Source organism: Neopsephotus bourkii, unplaced genomic scaffold (assembly GCF_033783945.1).
Source record: "Neopsephotus bourkii isolate Nb327-2 ecotype Australia unplaced genomic scaffold, CSIRO-AGI_Nbou_v1 NB_1749, whole genome shotgun sequence".
In the NCBI taxonomy this organism is placed as follows: Eukaryota; Metazoa; Chordata; class Aves; order Psittaciformes; family Psittacidae; genus Neopsephotus; species Neopsephotus bourkii.
Window position 1 is genome coordinate 7336176 of NW_026902223.1, and position 16063 is coordinate 7352238.

The 16063-nt window shown below is 45.4% G+C and overlaps 1 long non-coding RNA gene across 3 annotated transcripts in view; it reads right to left on the reverse strand.

The window, feature by feature from the left end:
• Positions 1-16063, reverse strand: part of LOC133225092 (uncharacterized) — a 97600-nt gene that overhangs the window by 41407 nt on the left and 40130 nt on the right. The window contains exon 3 of one of the 3 annotated variants that reach the window (XR_009729020.1): positions 13971-14457. The exons of 1 other annotated variant lie outside the window; for it this stretch is intronic. This is a non-coding gene — a long non-coding RNA (uncharacterized LOC133225092). Of the gene's footprint in view, positions 1-13970; positions 14462-16063 lie in introns of those variants that run through there. One more of the 3 variants, XR_009729019.1, reaches the window with a different exon arrangement.

The following is a 16063-nucleotide window of genomic DNA, read 5'->3' on the forward strand; positions in this document are numbered from 1 at the left end:
AATCATGGCTGCTCACTAATCACATGGGAAGCAGCCTCCCTTTTCACTCCCCACATCCCTGGCACCGTTACTCCTTTATTTAGCAGTCACTTCTTCCCATCACTCACCAGAATCACTCTACATCCAACACGTTCAACTTTGCATCACAAACTTGCCAATTGGCAGGAGCAAAAGCAACTTCTTTTTTTTTATGGTCCTTACTTGACTCTGGCCCCCGGCCAGTCAGTGTCTTCATTTATTGTAATGAATTTGTGTCATTAATATGTTGGATATGCACAGCAATTGCAAAGTAGTACATTAGTACAAAAGCTATTGCTCTGGATGCCAGCCTTTTATTGCCACAGCTGATTTACAGGCTGATAAGCAACTTTGTGGTTGTCCTTGAGAATGGGAAAAGGACAGGTAGCATGGCAGAAGGGAGGCACTGTGGTGCTGAGGGGAAGTGTGAGGTTTCCCAGACCTTGCACAACAGGGGGTGGTGGACTTTATTTCGTCTTTCCTCTTCAAAATGTCCTCATGATCCCAGAGAAACGCTGCAGACAAAGCCTGGGTGGGAATCTTGGGCACTTGGAAGGAGATTAAGTGCCATTAGAACACTGTAGGTTTGGGAGCTTCTCTGTGCCTAGCTCATAATGGAGCCATGTCATCACTTTATTGCAAAGATACAATAAAGACAGGCATTATATGGTGTTAACATTTAACAGCCATAACTTAACTTTCAAAAGACATTACAGGCCAAGCCACAGTGAAATGCTTCTTTCTATGCGTTTAATCCTTGGTTCACGTGCTATAGAGCAAGGGTATTTGCAGGGAAGATAGAGTGCTAAGCAGACAGACTGACAGACCTGTCTGTCTGTCAGCTCGGGAGGGTAATCCCTTGAAATGCAACCTGGAAAGAAGTATTTAAAAGGAAAGAATAAAACAGAAACAGAACCAGCACAGACAATATATTTGACTGTCAAACAATGAGCATCCCCCTCCTGTGACTGATCCTATAGCCAAAGGAGTCAATCGCAAGCCCCTGTATGTGATGCTCCTGGAAGCTTTGGTGGGGCAGGATCAGGAGTGAGGAGTGAGAGCCACAGAGAGACCTGGGCAAGGTCAGAACATCAGCTCAGGTCCAACATAGCTGTGGGCTGGGAAGGATTTGGCCAAGATGCTCTGCATCCTGGCAGTCCCTCCCAGCATAACACCCTGCTTGGGCTCCAGAGCTCATCCCAGCGCAGAGGCACCCAGATCGAGAGATTGAATTTGGAGAGCTGTTGGACAGTCGCTTTGCTAGGAAATAGATTCCCTGTGGCACTCACTGCTACAAGGTATGACTGAAAGCACTATGAGACAGAAGCAGATGACCCCTTTATAGGGGTAACTTGAGCACCCAGAGAGGGGTGTCTCAGAAGACAGCCTCTTTGGAAGGAGTGCTGGATCCTCCTGCTTTGGGCCCTGAATCCTCATTTCTCTTCTGGAGAGGAAAGGGGAAAATTCCCTATGGGTGGAGCAGGGCAGGGAGGATGTTATTGCTGTAACCACCTGGTCCTGCCTCTCCTTCCAGAGCAGCTGCTGTAGGGCATGGCTGGGATGAGCTATTGATCCAGGGGAGCCCTATGCTCTCCCATCTGGCCACTGGAAGGTAGGAGGGACAATCCCCCCATATTTCATAAGCCCTGTGAAAATGAAGTGGGCAGTCCAGGGGACCTCCAACCTGTCACTCCCCATCTTAATTAGCACTGTCAGCTTGCCTTGCGTTTTAGGTAATTAATTATGGTGCTTCATAGCTGCGTTTCTAGTTGACACCAGTGCCCGCTGACGGGACAGGGTATCGATTTTCCAGCCTGTTTGTTTGTGCTTGTGGTCAAGACTCACACAACAGGAAGCGTTCGGTGCGCGCTCAGGGAAATAATCACCAGCGTTATCTGAGAGCCATAGCAAATAGATTTGGGCCCAGAAATGAACTCAGCTGCTGAAAAACCTATTAGCAGCATCTCAGATTTCCTGTGTACCAGCAGGTTAGGGGGCAAGCACTTTAACATTGCCCACAGCTTGTGGTTAATTACTGTTTGTGGAGTTCCCGTCTGTAGTTATGCTTGACAAAATGCCCATAAAGACAAAAATGAAATGCTTGCTGGTTTTGGATGAATGCCACCTGGTCCCCATACCCTTCCTCCCCCACTGGGTGCTAAAAGAACAGCAAAGGCAAAGCAGAGTTGGGCTGGTTTAGAGCTTTTGTATTGAGTGTGAGCAGTGGTGCCCCGGAGCAGCTAACAGGGGGATGCAGACCCCATGGTGCAGTGCAGCCATTCAGAGCTGTGACCTGATAACGTGCCATAACCCAACATGGCTATTGCACGTGTTCCTATTTGCCCTCTGAGATAGCCTCTGGCTTTGCCAGATGCAGAACATCCAGAGCTACCTGCTAAAAGAAATTAAGAGTTGATACAGCAGGAAGTAGGCTTTTTTCCTAGCCCTAAATATGTTCCCTCTTAAGGGCTACAGTGCAAGAGCCTCCTTGGGCTGATCTATACCACCAGCAAACATGCACCAATGTACCTAGTCAGATGGAAGCTGTCTCTTCACATGACAGGGGGTTGGAACTGCATGAGCTTTAAGGTCCTTCCAACTCAGGCCAGTCTGTGATTCTATATGAGGCGAACAGAGATGCGAGCTCCTTAGGATGGTGTTTGGAGGGCCAGGGGAAGTCTAGGCATACTTCCAAACGCTTCATGACTTCTTATTCCTGATGAAGAAGCTAACGGGACAGGTAATGGGTTGAGGGCCATGACCTAGGCTGGGCATCTGCTGCTGACCTCTCCCAGGGGTTGTGACCCAAAGGCTGAGAGCAACTAATGCAGAGATTTATGCCTTGTTAATAACAGAATTGAGCAATCAGTGTAATGAAATCCATGCTCTGCATTAATGAGTGGCCGAGGCAGCAGGGGCTGAGCCTTGCCTTCTCCCAGGGTGGGCAAAGGGGATGAAGTCTGCCTGGATTCAGTCACTCCCTCCAGAAAATGGGGCCATGCCCAGTGCAGGCAGGACCCAGTACCCAGCAGAGCTTTGGATTTGCTACTGGACCAGCCCCTGTGAATGGGCATAGGGCAGGGAATGGCGACATGCCCATCCTGAGTTGGATGTTGAGTATTGCCTCAAGGCATAAAGAACCCTGATGATTTTTCCACTTGGCTACAAGTTGCAAGTTTTAATCACTGCTAGGTCCAGCCTCAATATTTTGGATTATTTCTCCCCCATAAATTCCTGGCTTCTTTTCTTGAAAAATCAGGAATAAGAAGGTATGAAGAGCATGGAGGTGGGCCTATACCTTCCCTGGCTCTACAAACTGTTATTTCCCTATATATTTAGAAAGATCTTGTATGAGAAGACATACAGGAGAAAGATGCTGAAGTAACTCAAATATAGTTACCATCACATGGCACAAATTTTGAGTCCTGACATTGCGATTCAGACACAGCTAAAATTAGAGCATGGCTCTGGGCATCACTTGATTTTTGCTTCAGAAGGATGGTATGACTTATGCAAAGCTGTTATGCTATAGCCCAGATACACAGCTATCTAAAATCAGCTGTGCTGCCTCATCTCTTACTGGAATATAGCCTTACTATAATAGTACTCCTTTGCTAAGGATGCCAGCTCCTTGTTGTCCAGCAGGGCCCCGAGCCTGGAGGGTGGAATTTAAGATGTGAGAACAAGTGCACATCTTTGGAAAAACTCAGGTTTTAAAATGATTCATTTGTTCTTTACAAAAAAAAGAGTGCCTGGTGTGTAGTATTAGGGAAACTACAGAGCAGAATCAGCTGAACTGCGAGGCATTGCTAAGATTCTGTCATCAATTATTTAAACACATCTTCCAGAAGGAATAAAAGAAATAGAAGTGGTTATGCTCTAACTTCTGTGGGGAAAGCAATCCTAGGGACACAGTGGAGCCAGCACTGCTGCTCCTGGGAGCCTCGTTGGCGTCTGCCCCATCCCCGTGGCACAGGGCACTACAAGGTACTTCCTCAGATTGCTTTTATCCGGTTGGCTGTCACAGGGGAAAAGGGGAGGAAAACGGTGCTGTGAGCTTTGTGTCCAAAGCAGCAAGGAGGGAACCTCCTGGGGGCCAATTTGCTTGTGGCAGGGTTTTCCCCGTCAGAAATAGGAGGTGGAGGATAAGCATTTATACAGGGATGGGTGGCTGCCAGCCTGTCAGTCACAGGGAAACGAAGATCTCCAACAGGTCTAACTGTAAAACATCAACTCATGCCAGAGGACCCAGCTGAGGTTAATCTGTTGCCATAAAGGATTTATTAAGTCGGATCATGACGTGCCTGGGGAGGTGCTGGGAAGAGAACGCTCCGAAACCCGCACACCCCATCGCTTGCACAGCCCTCTGCCCAAACAGGAAACATCCCATCAGCGGTCCAGTATTTATTTCTCTTTAACCTCCCACCCCTGCTAACCACCCCCTGCACAATTAAGCTGGATTCCCATGGGAGCTGGAGGAGAGGGGGAATGAGAGGGGCAGTGGAAGCAGAAAGCTTCCCCCCCTGTGTCATTAGTATAAATTGTGTTTGTGCAAGTTAGATTTTACAGCAGCGTGTCAATTAGGGTGTGAAATTTAATAACCCAATCGAGCTTCCCTCGCTCCAAGCTAAATTGAAATGTGCTGCCTGGTTGGGAGAGGGAAGGGGGATGTCACGGGTGGGAGGCTGAGATAGTGGGTAGGGTAGGGGTGTTTTTCATGTTGATTAAAAGGGAAGGCGGTTGTCATCCTTAGCCAGGCAATAAACACCAGCTTTGCTTGGAGGGAGCAGCTGATCTGAGGTTTTAACTTGTGTTTTGTAAAGGTGGTGACTTTCTGGTAAGAGAATGCTTGGGAGGGAGAAAGGGAAGCTTATTTAGTTGCTTACCTCTAGTAATGTTTCTAGTGGGAGGTAAATGTCACCACTAATGACTGCAGCACTGTGGAGCACTCCCAGCTCTGAACACCTGAAGCGTTGCTATAAGAAGGAAGAGAACACACCTCACCAACACCTCATCCCATGGCAATGCAGGGGTGGGATGGGTGCCTGCCCAAATCCCACCAAGAGCATGAGCACCAAAGCTGAAACACACAGGGTTTTTAGGCCAGTAGGACTAATATTGAGAGCACAAAGTGATCACTCTACCTGTAAAAAGGGCTATTAAAACTCCTAATATGAAACTCAAGCAGATATGTTATTGGTTCATTTAACTTGCTTCAGGCTTTAGGATGGATGGTGGCATCAGCTGGCCCTACCCTGCTCATGCTGTTTGTCTCCACCACTGTGATAGTAAGAGATTCAATAAAACCATAAAAATCAGTGCTTTCACCTAATGGCAAGGCTCCAGGAGCTGAAGACTGGAGGCAAACAGCAAATTATGAGACTTGTGAGAGCTCATCTCAGATTTTAGCCTCAGCCTTGCAATATTTTGTGGGGTTTTTCAAGCATCCCCAGTCCCAGAATCACAGCATTGATCCCCTCTTGCCATCAAGGGATGGGCTGAGAATCACAGCTCTCTGTTTCTATCCCTGGAGACTGGAAGAAGACGTAAAACATGAGATAAATGTAGAGTCTTAGAAACCAGGCAACAAATAACAGTAATTCAGTGTGTTACATTAAAGGCAGTAAACCTTCCAGGTCTGTATTTAATCACTTGCTCTTTTTGAGTCTAGTCTGCCTGGCTGGAGTTGTCCATACCCATATGGGAACAGCAGCGCCCTTCATGCCAAATGCATAATGTGTACTCACAGCCAGGTCCTGTTGTTCTAAGCTGCATTTACCCAAATACTTTGTTTTTTGAGGTGGGGTGGTGCATGCTGTCTCCTGCCTTCCCAAGACCTTGGAGGTGCCCAGAAAGCCTTTAAAGAAATGGGGTTATGAATACAATTCCTGAAGGACTGCTACAACCACCATCAGTCAAAGACTGGAAGCAGGGAAATTGTGCAGTTACACTTATGTCACAGCAGGTAAATGCCTGATGCTGACTCTTAAGCACTTTGTTGCCTGTGTTTTAGCTTGTGGGTGTTCAGCTGTGCATGCAGAGTTAAGCAGCTCTAAGAAGAGATGCAAGAGCCTAGGAGGAATGAAGGGTGAGAAAGGGCAGAGGGACAGGCAGCAGAACAGTGATGGCCAAGTCATACCAGCCGTTATCCACAGCTGCTAGCTTCCAATACAGTGAATGGAAAGAAGAGATGGCAGTTCAGACCACTCACTGGTGAGGTCTGGATTAGATGCTCCCTGTTTATGAAAGGAGAGGTCTTCTGGTCAAGGAACTATCTGAATCATACGCTGCTGTCCTGACCAGGGTGCTATGACAGGTCTTAACAGGAGTTTAGGCTTCTAGAGATGCTTTGTGCATCATTTTGGTGGTGTCAGTCTCTTTATCCAGCTCAGGGATAGCAAATCTGGTGCTAAAGATAATAGCTTCATTTTGTATAGCTCACTGCTCTCCCTTGTTCCTCGTCCACCACTGCCCTACAGTAACATGTGTTGCTCCATTTCCCCTCTCCATATCCCATCAAACTGCGACACTGCCCTTATCCAGTCCCATGCCCACACTGTTTTGAGGCCTTTTCCCTCCTCAGTGGCAGATACTCTCCAGCCAGGCTCCACTGCAAACCTCTCCTGGGCTGCTGGTCTCAAAGCTCTTTAAAGAGACCCATTATCCAGGCGACGGATGTCTAGGACTGCTTGGCTTTCCCGGAGGAAAGCAACACAAAGGATAGTTTTGTGGTAGCATCTTTGCACCAAGCCCTGCTGAAAATATAAGGCAGTGAGCTGGAAACAGCAAAGAAATGTTTATGAAATTGCTTTCATGGACACTGCACATGTGGTGATAATGTTTGTAAATCAGGTCATGCCATTCCCTGAAATCTATGTGCAACTTTCTGGATGTTTAATGAAATAAAGATGTAATTAGCTTCAGCTTTTTAATGCTTTGGAAAACAGCGTCACCTTGATTTGAAGGGAACTCTTAAATAAGATTGAGTTACCATGCTGAGCAACCCACTGCAAAGATACAATCTAAGGAGGGAACCTGACCCCACCAGGATTTCCTCTATAGTGTGTTTGCATTGTATCAGCATCTAATCTGGAGCACATATCTAGGCTTCTCTGTGTCCCATTCAGGCTAGAAAAAAGCTGAGTAGCTTCACTGAATGCTAAAATGGGAGAAATTTCCTACAGGAAGGAAATTTTAAGGTTATAACCTGCATGGTCCAAAGTGCATTTTTAAAGCATCTGAAATGTTAAAGGTCTCCCGTGTCCTCCAAAGACCTTGAGAAGCAAGATAAAATGCCGCACAGCAAAGGCCTTTAGGTAGGTTTGCAATGGGGAAGGAGATTAAACATAAGATTTGGGATGCCAATGACCCGTACACATTTTCAGTGAACAGCAAAATACCATGAAAGAATTCAGTCCCCTTCATGTAATCAGCCACTAGCAATGCCCGAGGTATCCTGAGATAGCAAATCCACTCTGGGTCTTCTTAACTACCCAACTGCTTATCCCTGGTTCCTTATCTTTTGATCGACAAGGCTTGATTTTCAGAGGAAGGGGATGAAATATTCCAACAGGATACTGTCAAGACTGGTGAGAATTTCACTGGACATGTAGAAGAGATGCCCATAACCTGAGGTCAAGTCCCCAGCTGGGTGCTGAAGGCATGGCTATAAACAATGCAAATGTTTTAAGCCCTCCAAAATCAATACAAGTGTAGTTATTAGAGCAAGTAACTCATTGCACTACTTCCCAAACCTGGGCTAAAAACGGTATTTTAGCCTTCCAGCAAATAAAAACTAAAATTGAACAGCTGAAAAATCAGGAATTTGAAGCATAATGAAAGACAATCTGGGTTTGTGGGCACAGGAAAGGAAGGTCTTCAAGTCCTTCACTGGAAAACCCTAGGTTTGACCTTGCCCTAAACTACTGCAAGGCAGGCTCTGTTACTTGATGATCCAAACAGGCATGAGGAGCTTCAGGGACAGAAAATTTTTCAGGGAGCAGAAAAAAATATCTTATTGTCATAACATTTGAAAAGAGCCCCCAGGAGTCAAGGAAAATGACAATAAAAAGTGTTAAAAGTGGACAGAAGTGGGAAAGGCTGCACGAGGCTCTCAGGGTCTGGGTATAAGGCAGGAAGAGGTCAGCATGAAGCCTTGCAAGAGGCACTACAATTAGTTGTTGGAAAATGAGGGGTCTCAATGAATTTCTGGGGTGTTTCATTGAGAGTTGTCCACTTTGGAGAAGCACTGAACTTCCCCTGAACCCCTGCCCCGAGGTTAAAGCATCCCTCTCACACCCACAAAGCACAGGCTCTGAGAAACACAGTCTCCTTCTCCCCTTCTCTCCACCCCTCTTAATATCACTGTTCTCAAGTTGCCTCATGTACCGTTTATGACAGAAATAACCTGCCTTGGCACTGACACTTGAATTTCACTTAAGGTTCATCGCATTATTAATGGCAAGATCAATATTACCCAAGCCGCAATAAGAGCTCTTACCATCCATCCTCCTCCCACCCCTCCCAGGCACCACGCTCTTTAATCCTCCATCTTTTTTCAAGGGTATCCTCCTCAGCACTGGAAGGAGACTCTCCCATTGGTGGGGATGGTTCATTCAATCCCTGACAGCTGCCCTGACATATTTCTCCCGAGCCTTGAAACCTGAGTGATAAGGCTCAGGAGTGGAATAACCCACAGACTCTGTCTAATCACAGCGACTGCCGTGGCCTTGCTGAACTCCTCCACTACAATTAGGTAATCACGCTGGCAGACAAGCCTGATTCATATCGTTTTACCATCAGTAAAGTGATATCTATCACCTCTACGACAGACCCGTTATTGCTGCAAACCACTTCATCCTACCCAGTTAAAACCCCTTGTAAAAGCAAAAAAAAAAAAGGGGGTTTGGACATATTTTATGGCAAATTAACTTTTCACATATTCTTTCGCTCCTTATATTAAGATCCCATTCGCAGCTGACACTTGCAATAATATCTGTGCCCCTCATCAGTGGAAAGGGTGGTCCTGAGTGAGGGCTGTCAGCATCCCCCAAGGTGTTGGAAGGGGATTTAGGACAATCAGGAGAGATGAATTCCCTGCTCCCTTCGCTCACCTCTCTGTTGACTCTGGAGGAAGCCCAGAGTTAGTTACTTGGGATGAACTCTTCTCCAAGGACAAGTCTCTGCCCCAAGGAAGGCAAAGGCACCCAAACTCAAACTGAAGCTCTCTCTGCCCCATTGATACTCAGCTCCTGTAGCTCTGCTCCTACCAGACCCCTAATGCAAAGTCAATCAAGACAAAAGGAAACCTCATCAATTCAAACAAGCTTTGGATCAGACCTACAGAGCACTGTGGAAATAAAGCCACACACCTCACTAACGCAGCACAATGAGAAGCTGCATCTTTATCATGTAGGGCCGTACACATATTTATTACATTTTCTTTCAGTTCTGATTTTTTTCTAGTAATCCATTTCTTCTGGACCTGTACCTTAGCAAAGCCAAAACCTGCAGTACCAAGGTGCAGCCAAGCTATTGTAGAAAAATACCTTCACTACAGCCCATAAACTTCCCATTATAAAGGCTGTATATGAGCACTGATTGATCCCTAAACTGGCATTTCACTTTATTTCCCACTGGAGGACTCATTCATTATGGAGAAATAAGACTATTGAATGCATGATAAAGCACATGCATCAATAGATGAGGCTGGTGGTTACTTTAGTGTACCTATCTAAACAGTAGCTGGTAAATAAATCAATTTGTGATCACATAGGACCTTTTAAAATGAATAAAGAAGCAGTAATTATTAAGCAGCGGATTAAAAAAAAGGCAAATAATTGCTTGCCAGCTTTACCACCATGCATACACACACAGAGCACATTTTGCTGCTGCAGCTGTGACTGCAGGGCAAAGGCAGGTCAGATGCACAGATTGTAAGGGAACTACCAACAGAGCTGCTCAGAGCCCCAGCGGCCTCTTTCAGAGGCGTGCAGGTATGTGTGTGCTTATATGGGAGCAAGCTCTAATCTCCAGCAGCAGGGAAAGATGCCCAGAGAACACACAAGATGTTTGTTTCAAGAATATGAGTGCCCATATTGCAGTGGATGAAGAAGAGGCAAAAAAGAGAACCTAAGCACATCCATGGTAGGAGAAGGATCCTTACATTGTGGTCTTTCTTACCTGGTGATAGAGCCTCTCCCTCTCTCCTCACTTTCTACAGCCATTTCCCCTTCAACACGCTGCCTTGCAGGATCTCCCTCCCAGCTTTTGGCTTCCCAGTCCTGATGCTTCTTATTGCTTCATCTCACTTTGAGAAGATGCTTGAGGCCACTTACATTGACCTTGACTCACCACTATGCCTCTTGTCCCAGACCCTGGTGTGCAATTGTTTCTGTCTTGCCAGGAATCCCTGGGAGCAGGATTTACCCTTTGTCTACACTCAAAGATACAACAACTTGGAATAAAACTGGTAGCTGTGATTGGGGTTGGTTGCTGGGTGAGGAGAGATGAAAATGGAGAAGCTGGATGGGAGCACCAAAAGGTGCCCTCGGCCCTTGGTGCTAAAGATTGCCTACTTTCCTCTCAGTTTTGGTGAATGAAGGGTTGGCACCAGGGAAGCTTATCCAAATCGGCTGTAAAGCTACTTCTTCCATTTGTTCTTTCCTCTTTAAAGTTTGAGGGATTGAAACAAAAGCCAAAACACAACCCCGAATTCTGGAGATAAAGAGCTCCCTGAATTCTTCATGGAAGTCATGGAGATTTCAGATGAAACATCTGCCACTGGAATAGCTAAAAAGTTATTTCCACATCTGGTCAACATTTCCTTCTGCTGATCTGATCTCATTTTTACCTTGCTACCAAACAAGCTCTTAATGTTTATCACTAGGTAACAGTGGAGAACCTGGGACAAGCTGAGGTGATCTGCTTCAACAGGGACAGGAAAGGTGGCAATGGCAGAGTCAGACAAGACAATGAGAAAGCAAGAGGGATGAAGAAATGAACTGTTTGCAAATCAAGAGATACAAGTCCACAAGAGTCTGAAATGGGACATAAGAAGCAGCAGTGGCCAGAGTCAACTTTCCTTGAAACTGTTGTGCAAATCGAACCAGACTGCTGCTTTCTGTGCCCATTTTTGAGGACACTGAAAAGTCCCAAAACTGCTCCAAAAATCTGAAAAAAAATATATAAAAAAAAGCCCAGATTTTTTTTTCTTTAAATAAGAAAGGGCACTAAAACCCCCCCAAAACAACTACCATGTTGTTGGTCATGTTCTTAGACCTCCAAGAAACCAATGTCAAGCTAAATAGATGGGACATAACTCAGAATTGAGCGATAAGCCATTACTTTATGGTATATTAGGTATAAGCCTGCCTAATTCCTAGCCCAGCAGACAGTGATTTACCGGTGCAGCAGGACACAGAGGGCAGGGTGGGCTATGGACCTTCCAGGGACCATTCCATGTCGTGGTGGTCAGGAGCCATCTCAGCTGAGCAGGTTGGTGGTGCTGAGTGTCTGAGGACAGATTGCAGAGCTATAACCAAATGCCCTCACGCGCTGATTTAAGTGAAACAGAGGGGGGAAGCAGTGACACACGAATGGCCGTTGTGGTCTCCATCCTCAGATAAATCAGTTATCTGTTTTTTCTCACTGTGCAGGCAATGGCAGTTTATGAAGCAGCTGTCTGAAAGGAAATTTACTGGACAATTAAAAGTGCTGACTTTCAAGCAGTGCTCTCGAGGTGGAGTCTAAAATTATTGGGTGTGAAATGCAAATAGATTTAACAGTTTTACTGCTATTTAGATGACGTTCACCCATTCCCAGCTATTTCTCCTCCCCCCCTTTTTTTTTCCTCTTTGCTCTGATTTTAAACAATCCCAACTTTCACAGGTTTTACCAATCTCAGACACACGCAGTAAAACCTGAAGCACGCTCCAAGGCTGAAAAAAGCCCAGACCAGTGGTGTGTGCAGTGAAGGAAAGTGGGTGAAAGCAAATCCTATCCCCAACCCCTAACAAAATATTCATTTAGAAATAAGCTGGTAATTGCATTCAGCTTTGGGTCTGCCCCACAATCCTCTGAGGCGGTTCTTATTCAATAAGGCTTTGGCCAGGCCCCAACAAACTTGAATAATCACAAATTGACCAGACTAGTTGCTCTAGGAAAACCTTCCCTAAGGAGGGATGTGGGAACCCACAGCCCGGCGGTTGGTCAGCCTCCGGGGGAATCATGTTCCCATGGGAGCACCCATTTCCATAGATGCTCCCCTGAGGTTCAGCGTGATCTGTCAGAGCTGGGATGGAGTTTTTATGAGGCTTAACTCCCTGCCTGCTACATTACATTAATGACCAAAACAGTCCATGGCTTAATTAAAGATTAACTGTTAAGATCAGGAAAGCAAGATTGTCTCAGCTTGGCCAGGCAGGGCCCTTGAAGAAGTGCAAAGGGATGAAAAACAGTGGGAGAAGCAAAGTGAAGCAACCCCCACAGAGCCTCCAGCACTGCAGAATTAGGAGTTTCGTGCCTTTTAGCTCATCTAACTTCTTAGTTTAATCGAGGGCAAGTATCTATTATTCCTGCATGCCTCCTCCTGCATCTCACTTTACAAAAGGTACCACCGAAAGGTACCACAAAGAGGGATTTTCTGTGCTACTTGTAATGATACTCATGTACACATAATATCTAGTGCTACAAGATTTACCACTGCTGGGGAGAAATATTTGCTTCTCAGACATTTTAGGTTTCTTGTGAGATCTATTGTACCCAGATAGCTCTAATCTGAACCTACTTTGGAGCCAACTCAGCGCATTTCTTTGCTTATCGTACGGTTTCTGTGCTTGTGGCTTTCATTATCTTTCATGAAAGGAATCAACAACCTCCCCTAAGAGAATCTTGCATCCCTATCTTGTTTATAAAATTGTATTTGTTACTGCTGAAAGATTACCACAGCTGAATTCACATATCCTGTTTATGGGTGAAGTATCTGCTGTTAGCATGCTCAGATAGGCACATACACCAGCCCACATGTCCACCTGCCATTCCACCATTGACACCACAGTACTGCACCATTAGCTCTAATAAATAGATATACCTATACCAGAGTCCATACAAGACTCATCCATTTGCCTCCCTTTCCTATGGAGAATTCTATTAATTTTACTGCATTTCTTTTGCATCTTTCTCTTTGCATCCAGCCCTGGTGAGAAAGATTTGGCAAACAAGCGTTTAAGTGAAACCATAAATGTGATTTGTCTTGATTTAGTCTCACCAAGGGATTCACTTCCCATCTTTTCTCCTCTGCTCTAGATGTTCCCTAGCTATGGCGAGGATGTATGGTAAGACACTCTTCTAGGTGTTACAGATACAACCTACCTGAACCAAAAGCAAGACACAAGTAAAACACCGTATCTGTCTCTCTGCAATATGCCAAGGTGTCTGCAGTCAGTTACACTGTGGCCCCATGTATTATCTGAGAGCCAACACCTATTCGCCATGGTCTGGGGTTGAGCAGAGAGCTGAGGGACTGGGACAAGTCCCCAAGAGGTGAATCTGAACCACAACTCTCTGCAGCTCCAATTGCAGAAAGCTCTTCAGTTTTTCCTCCATTTGTCCTTCTATAGAAATCAAATCTGATGTGGGGAAAGTGGAGCAGTGCCTTGAATGTGAATGCCTTTCCCTCCACCCTTCTGTTACAGAGCTCATGTTCCTGAAACTCACCCATCAAGATAAACCCCCCCCCAAGATCCTTCCCTGCAATGCAATAAATAATAACAACCCTTCTACCAACTCATATTTCTGCAAGCTGGCACTGATTTATTCTTTTTGGCTCTTGCATCTGAAATAACTGAAAATATTCAATGGGATAATGAAAAATCTCACTTTTAATTCTGAAGCAAAGTTTGCCAACCTGGAAGGGCTTTAAGAATGATTTTCTGATGAACATACACTCACTGGGTCTCCATTTGGCAGCTACATTTTGATTAAATCCCTCTATATCCGTATATAATATATGCAAATGTAATTACAGTCAGCTGGGGGGGCTGAACGGTACGAATTTGAGACCTCACTCAAATAGCTTTGACCTAGAAGAAATTGTGCTCCTAATACAAATAAATAAGACAGTTCAGTGAAAACCATGCCCATGCCAAAGGGATTGTGCTCCTGGTGCAGAGCAGAGCAGGAGTGCTCACAAGCACTTTCATCATACTTATGTCTGGGATTTCCCAGCTGGAAATGTCTGTGCTTGCACTGTATAGCTTGCAGGCGATGAGTCTAACTCCCCCAAGAGGCATCGCCATCACTGCTCCACCTCTGTGTATGGCGAGTAGTGTGTGTGTGTGCTCATGGGATATGGCTGCTGTGCACAGAAGCTATCAGCCTTAACGACAGCACACTGAAGCTCTGGTGCTCCCAAACAGAAGAGGACACATCCAGGAAAATCTGCCTGGAGGTTGTCACCAGAAATAAGGTTTAAATGAAATGCTTCCTGCATGCACTGGAATACTGGACATAGTGGATTCAAATCCCAAGCGTCAGGCACCCAAAACTTGGGGCTCCCCAGACTGGCTGCAGAGCTCCCAGGGCAAGGAATGGCCATACTCATGAAGCCCCAAGAGCCATGCGCATGAACCTCACGCTCCATAGACAAGTCTCTGTACATCTTTCACCAAGTGCTGGACATGATGCGATGGATGCTTCAAGGGTGGGTTCTACTGAATTGGGGTTTGGTGAAAATGATGTCAACAGCAGAGCAGACAGCGTTAAGAGCAATGCTCTTGTTTTCAAGTGCACTCTTAGCTGCTACTTGTGTAGGGTCAATGGGGGCTATTTTCTGTTGTGCAGAAATGTGATAACCCCATGTCTTTTGTGGTACATCCCAAACAGGGCTGCACTTCCCAGATCCCTAAATAAGTGGTGGTGTGTGTGTAGGAATATGAAAAACTGTTGAAATTACAGGATGGGCAGCCTTAATAGATGTTTAATAAATATAATAATAAATAATAGTAAATAATAATAAATAAAAGTCTGGAGTTCCTCCTGTACACCATGGTACCCTTGGATTCATTCCCTTGGGATCTTGTGGGGAAACAAAGTGCAAATGAAAAGTGAGCTGGGCTCCTGATAAATACACATATGCATAAAAGTGTGTCTAGAACTATAGCTCTATATTATCATTTTGCTGTGAAAGAGTGGTCTTTAATTCTTTGCCTGTGTTCCCTAGCCTCCCACCCAGCAATTCTAGGCTGTAACATATCCCATATTGGCCTCTTAGAGAGGGGAAAGTCTTTATCTTTTCCTGGTTTGCATTTCCCAAGAAGAAGCATTTGGAAAACAAAATCATGTCTGGACTGCATGAGATTTTCTATTAACCAGAACAAATTAATACAACCTTCAAGTCATGGTCCAAGTAGTGAAGAAAGTAAAAGGAAGGAAGGCCAGAGCAGAGCTAAAGGGTTGCCCCGGGCATGTGATTTCATCGCTGCTGAAACAGCAGAGTACAAGCCCATACCATGGGATGGGAACAGACACTCTAGGATGGGCTTGTAAGCTCAGAGTGGATTTCTAGATGGGATTTCATGGTGAATGGAAGAGACAGGAAACGTTTTAACCACAAAAATACAAATGGAAGTTTTGGGAAGAAATTAGGGGCATGGGGTCAGGAAAGAAAAGGAATAATGCGTAAAATTGTGTTTGATCTTTCTGGATCAGCAATTAGCAAGAGGAAATCCGGGCGCTACCTGTCTCCCATCTAAGGTATGGGCTAGCCATATGGCAACAGAGGAAACAAGACATCTCTGATCTATTTGCTTAATAAGCTGAGATCAAGCAAGAGCTACGCATGCTTCCCTAAGGACGTGACCACATTCAGTGGTCAGTGCTAAGCCAACCTTCTTATCAAATGTGGCCATTGAATCAAAAGAAGTCTGACCGCCACATCTGGAATGAAACAGCTGGCAACCAAGCAGGAGTGGAAGGGGGAGCAGGGTGGGTAAAACCTCTCCCATAAGGCTATTTCATTTCAACAGTGTAAAAGGATTTTGTTTCA